The sequence below is a fragment of the Taudactylus pleione genome, unplaced genomic scaffold (assembly GCF_031769625.1).
Source record: "Taudactylus pleione unplaced genomic scaffold, aTauple2 ptg000066l, whole genome shotgun sequence".
NCBI classification, from domain to species: domain Eukaryota; kingdom Metazoa; phylum Chordata; class Amphibia; order Anura; family Myobatrachidae; genus Taudactylus; species Taudactylus pleione.
The window spans coordinates 34,661,256-34,668,134 of record NW_028284468.1 but is presented as its reverse complement, the minus strand read 5'-3'; positions in this window follow the sequence as shown (position 1 = coordinate 34,668,134).

The window sequence follows — 6,879 nt, the reverse complement described above, 5'->3', positions numbered from 1 at the left end:
AAGAGTGTTGCCTGGAACCATAGAACTGCAGGTCACGCAGCCTCCACATCGATAGCTACCGGGTCGGTTCTGCATGACTTTGATGATAGAGTTAGTCATTTCCGGGTTCATTGATGGCCTAAGTAGCAGTTGTTTCAGGTTAGGCCCTCTTTTATATGCCATCATAGGTGCTTTGGTGTTGGTAAATGGCAGAATGGGGTCAGATTGGATGATCGGCCAATGTTGTCGGATTGATCTTTCTGTTAGTCTGGATCTGTTGCTGTATTGGCTGACATAAATGACATGGTCACCTTCAGTAGATTTAGGTCGAGGGTTTGCATATTTATTTCTGGCCTTATTTAAACAGCGCTTAAGTAGAGAATGTGCGTATCCTCTTTCTTTCAGTCGAGCTGTCATTTCTAGGAGTTGGGTGTCCTGCCGTATTGTATCTGAGTTATTGCGTAGGACCCTAAGGTATTGCGAAATTGGGAGACTATCTTTCAGTGCAGGAGGATGATGGCTTGTGGCCTCTAGAAACATATTCCGGTCAGTATCCTTCCTATAGAGGGTTGTACCCAACTTGTTCCCATCCCTGTATACGGTGATATCAAGGAAGTTAATAGACTCCTTATCAATATGGTGGGTAAACCTTACTGCATGCTTCAATGTATTTAGTTGTTCCACCATTAGGTTAAATGAGCTGTCGGTACCTCTCCATAGTAAGAAGATATCGTCGATAAATCTGAGAAAGAGGACTACCTGGGTGCCATAATGTGGTATTATGTAAGTTTCCTCATATTTGGCCATATAGAGATTGGCGTAGGCTGGTGCCAGATTCGACCCCATGGCAGTTCCTGAGCATTGTATGTAATATGTTTCTTTGTATTTAAAGTAATTGTTGCGTAGGACCAATCCGGCTAGATCCATGAGGAATCTCGTTTGTTGTGGTTCGGTTTCTGCTCTTGTAAGAGCATCCTCCATCGCTAGTAATCCATCTTCATGCGGAATGATGGTATATAAAGAGCAGACATCCATAGTTGCCATCCAGGTGTCTCCTTCAATAGTGATTGCTTCCAATCTTTTAATGAAATCTCCAGTGTCCTTGATGTAACTTGGTATTTTGGTGACTAGAGGTTGTAGATGATAGTCGACATATATAGCGAGTGGTTGGAGCAGTGATCCTCTGGCTGAAATAATCGGCCTACCTGGGGGTTTGTTCAGAGATTTATGTATTTTCGGCAAAGTGTATATTATAGGGCATATGGGATGTTGCACCGTCAAATATGCCAAAGTATCCTCGTCGATTAGGCGTGTCTGGATGGCTTCTTGTAATCTGGCATCTATTTTATTTTTGATTTCATACGTGGGGTTATGGTAGATTTTATTATATGTTTTCACATCCATAAGTTGTTTGAGAATTTCTTCATTGTAGTCACTCCAGTTTTGGACAACTACTGCACCCCCCTTATCCGCCGGTCTTATTACCAGGTTCTCATTCATGCGGAGATTGTTCAGTGCCTCTTTCTCGCCAACGGATAAGTTGTTGTAATATTTTGGAATATCCCTGGTATTAGTTTCTTGATCAATCAGGCGTAGATAGGTTTTGATACTGGGGTTAGTGGAGGTTGGATCAAACTTAGATGGATTTCTAAATGGATTATGAGTTTGTTGTAAAGTTGTGTTCTTAAAGTGTTCCTTCAGTCGTAGTCTACGACCAAATTTGAAGTGGTCATTCGACCAGTTAAATTTGTCATGCCTTCCCCTTCTTCTTCCTTGTGTAACTACCCTTCCTCGGGTGGGGTCTACGGGTTGTACCACGTCTTCTTCCCCTAGCTGGTTTGTTTCTAAAAAACCAAGGGGAGGTCTAGTTTCGACGTTATCCGTGTCTGATGTTGTTCCTGAGGATGCTGTATCAAATTGGTACATTTGTGTGCGTCCCATGGGTCTTGGTCTTCTCTGTCTCTGATTTCTGTTTAAAGGTTTACTTTCTCCTACTTTCTCGGTAGACAGTATGATTTTTATAATCATTGGCAACAGTGGTCAGTTTCTTCCGTTTAAAAGCTATCAGGTCTCTTCTATAGTTGTCAACTTGGGCATTAAGTTTATCAAGCCAGTTGGTGGATTTATCATCCTTCAGTATGTTAATACTGCTTACGGGGAATTGATCAAGATCCGTGGTAACTTTTTTAAGTTCCTGACTTACTTCCTCCACCACAAGAATTATAAGGTCCAGAGAGCATTTGTTAAGGATGCTGCACCAACGGCTACAAAAAATGGGATTGTTTCTACCAATGGTGGGCATGTTACTAATCCTGAAACCCCTAGGGATCTGTTTGTTCCTGTGGTATTCTGATAGGAACTGTCCATGGAGCGTGAGGTCCGTAATTCTTTTTTTGAGTCGTAATAATTGATGGAAAATTTCAATGGATGTTTCTGCAGGCAGGGTAGAGAAGTCAGTCCAATTTCTCAAAAAGGATGCGATCCGCTTCTTCATCTGTAAATGACAAGGCTCCCTGTTCAGCTTGGGAGAGGAGTGCTTCATCAAATAGGGCCGCTCCTCCGGTGGCCATAATGTATGGTGACTACTGGTCACAAGTGTATCCCAGGTGTCACTAATGCTGAGTTGCACGTGTACTCCAGTACAATATATTTGGTAGTATGGTGGGTATCTGGGATAGAGTGTGGGTGTGGGAACATCCAAACTCTATATGTACATATAGATAGTCCGGCAATCTCAATTTATAATGTTCAAAATACTGGGGTGATTTTAGGGAAATTCATATAGAGGTTCCCATAGATAATAGTCTAGCCTCTTCAAGAAAGAAGAAAAAACACTCTCCAGATTTTCAGCAAGATTATTCAGTATTTAATGATTAAACCAACATCATTTGCCAACGTTTCGGTCCAATATGGACCTTTGTCAAGGCACAATAGCTTCTAAACATCAATGGTTCACTAAAAGGGAGTACATATAAACAACGTAAGCATTCATAGTCTGACAGGTCCTTTAAAACACATAAGTTCAAAAATGTTATAATCCATGATCAATATGTATATGATATAGGGAGGGGTGTGCCTCATATAACAGTAACATGATATCCAATAGAAGCCCACACTGCAAGAGACTATTCACAGCGGTAGAAAAAAACAAAATCTTTATGCAGCAACTAGTATTGAGAATACAGGGGTCGAATGTGCGCCCCAATGTAGATTATAATAATAGCAACCAGGTGGAGGGACAATTTCAGAAAGATAGTCATGTATCACACAGCATATACATAAAGGCCAAGTACATGGGGGTATGTGCAGTACAATCCCCAGGTGTATATATTACACCAGTATGCATAAGGAGGCTGTGGGAGCCTGGAAGATGAAGAAAAAAGGATGTCTTACCTCAGTGTTGGTCTGTCAGAGAGTGTCCTGGTGCTGGAGCATAGTCTGAGCTCAGGGTTTAAAAACCCAGTGCTTAGGGGGAAGTCTCAGAGTCCTGATTGCCACAGCCACAGGTGAGTCCTGTTATAATCAGGAAGTGGGGCAGTATGGCAGTAGCCGGCGGCCATCTTGTGTGTGGCTCAAGATATATATAATAATAGCTGTCAGTGAGCCCTGGCAGGACTTGAAGTGATGGGCAATTATTGGTGCTACTGAAACTCATAAAAAAGGCTAAACTGGTGTTATTAGGGATCTAATGCCATAAATGCATATTATACATATCCAACCATTAAAAATGTGATACGGGCATACCCACATGTACATATATAAACGCATATGTACACACACACACACATATATTTTTATATATATATACATACATACATACATACACACACATACACACACACGTATATACAGATTGAACCCGGATATAAATCAGGTCATCATGTGTCACATTAGGTGTGATGTGCATATGTGCACCGCAGCAGAGGGAATGAAGAGGACAGGGAACGAGTGGGGTCAGTATAATGGGAGGGAACAGGAGGAGCGGAGCGGCTGAGCAGCTATGGCAAATGTATAAAACAGCAACAATAAAGCCATCTTAAAGATGTATCACCTCCCTTCACCCTAAACTACAACTAGATTAAATGTTGATGAACATATTGTGAAATTTCCCTATAGATAAAAAAATGCCTTAATAACACATCAGGTCACCCGAGATATTGTTACGTCGTCCTGTTCAAGGACACTGGACCAGGAATAAACGCGCTTATTTTACATTTCATGCAGAGCAATTAGCAGTGTGCAGCATCTTCAAGACTGTGCAGTCAGAGCAAACATCTATTAGTGTTATATTTTACCTAACAGATTAAGCAACTGTAGCTTTTGAGGCACATCAATTAGTAATAATTATAAAATACTTTACATATTATTGCATATAGGAGGCTGCTTCTTAGAAAAAAGAATCAAACTTGCCCATAATGGGCAATGGGAGTGTCACGGGCCCGTTAGTGAGCGTACAATGGGAGTGTGACGGGCCAGTCAGTGAGGTAACAATGGGAGTGTCACGGGCCCATCAGTGAGCGTACAATGGGAGCGTTACGGGCCCGTCAGTGAGCGTACAATGGGAGTGTGACGGGCCAGGCAGTGAGGTAACAATGGGAGTGTCACGGGCCCGTCAGTGAACGTACAATGGGAGTGTGACGGGACAGTCAGTGAGGTAACAATGGGAGTGTCACGGGCCCATCAGTGAGCGTACAATGGGAGCGTTACGGGCCCGTCAGTGAGCGTACAATGGGAGTGTGACGGGACAGTCAGTGAGGTAACAATGGGAGTGTCACGGGCCCGTCAGTGAGCGTACAATGGGAGTGTGACGGGCCAGTGAGGTAACAATAGGAGCGTCACGGGCACGTCAGTGAGCGTACAATGGAAGTGTCACGGGCATGTCAGTGAGCGTACAATTGGAGCGTCACGGGCACATCAGTGAGCGTACAATGGGAGCATCCCAGGCACATCAGTGAGCGTACAATGGGAGCATCCCGGGCAAATCAGTGAGCGTACAATGGGAGCGTCGTGGGCACGTCAGTGAGCGTACAATGGGAGCGTCGCGGGCACGTCAGTGCAAGTGGCTGTATTCCCAGAAGCACAGTCACAAGCATAGGAGGCCATGATCAGACAGAGAAACTGCACCTAATCAGTATTATAGCGTGCACGGGCCCCGAAAGAGGACGTCTTAGGCCTTGCACATTCGGCCAAACAGATGTACACTAGGGAAGGGGTTTGTAATGACATTTGCACAAACTCAGACGGGCAACCTCCAAGCGCTGTGCCCGTTTTTCTGTGGGACTCAAAATCAGGCCCCTTGTTTCTCAAGAAAAGCAAAGTAAAATTGTAAAGCATTGCTATAGCACTGAGCACACACTTTCAGCTCACAGTATCAGTCTAAGTTACAATACTCAGGCATTAAACGAGTAAGAGCAGAGCCACTCCAGATTACTTTAAGGCCTGAAAATCTTCCTAAAGTACTTGAACAGCTCCAGAAAGGACTAATTGTAATTAGGGTTAGCAGAAAACTAAACTGTGTCCTTTACCTAGAAAGTATCTTTATTTAATTATTTCCAAACCTCAAACACTCTACATAGTTGCAGTGTTGTCTGGTATAAACACTGAGGCAAAGAGCTTCAGAGACAAAAGAGATCACTGCAAATTGTCCTTAAACAGGCCTGAGAGAAGCTTAACTAACAAAAAATAATAAATAAAGGCCATTAAAGTCAAATTGAGATAATACTTTCCAGATCTCTGTCCATTCTTGTAGAGCGTGAATGCCATAGTTAACGTGTACAGTAGATCACAGGTTCTCATACTCTGTCCTCAGAATCCTAAACAGTTCATGTTTTCCAGTTCTCCACAAGTGAAATAATTAGCTTCACCTGAAAATGTGTCAGTGAGTAATGAATACACCTGTGCAACTGCTAGCTAACCTGGAAAACATGACCTGTGTGGGGTCCTGAGGGCAGAGTTTGAGAACCACTTATGTAGATAGTTGTCCTTATATCTGGAACAGTGTTTCTCAAATCCAGTCCTGAGGGATGCTAGCAGAGCAGGTTCTCTGGGTCACCTCAGAGAATCACAAGTGACATAATTAGTACCAGTTGTGGATCATTTACAATGTATCAGTCATTAATACACCTGTGCATTAGCTAGGAGACATGGAAAATATGCATTGTTAGCGGACCCAGAGGCCAGGATTAGAGATACACTTAAGCTGGCCACACACACACTAGACCATCTTTTATGCAACCATCCAACTTGTTGGTTGCTTGGAATGAAAATCTATTAATTTATGGGAACATATGACAAGCAGCAATTTGCTCACAAATGTCAGAAAACAGACGAAAGCTGATGTTCAGACAAGTTGAGTAAATCTGTTTGAGTTAAACAACTTGTTTGAATTACAGTTTTTGACCATTACAGGGGTTTGTGAGCAAATTGCTGATTAACCAAATTTTCAATCCAACCGACCAACTAGTTGGATGGTTGGATGAAAGTTGGCCTGGTGTATGGCCTGCATTACAGTGTGCTAATGGGAAAACGTGCTCATTAAAAAAAAAAAAAAAAACATTCTAGTCACCTATGGAAAATGAAAAGAAAAAAACACAACACATTCTAGTCACTTATGGAAAATGCACTGGCATGGGTTTCACAGCGATGACCGTTGATACAACACTTGGACTGTGGGTTCTATTCTGATCATGGCAATTGCTGTGTGGAGTACAGTAGTTCCCCCAGTTTTTAGAGGTGCCCTGGTTTCCACCAAACATAAAAGGTAGGTCAATATTCATGGGAGAATTTAGATTGCAAACATCACTGGGTTTGTGATTGGTGAAAAGTGCTGCGTGTAAATTAAAGTTAATTGTATAAATTACAGTATATTTAATAGATAAATCAATATAGAAAGAAAGTATA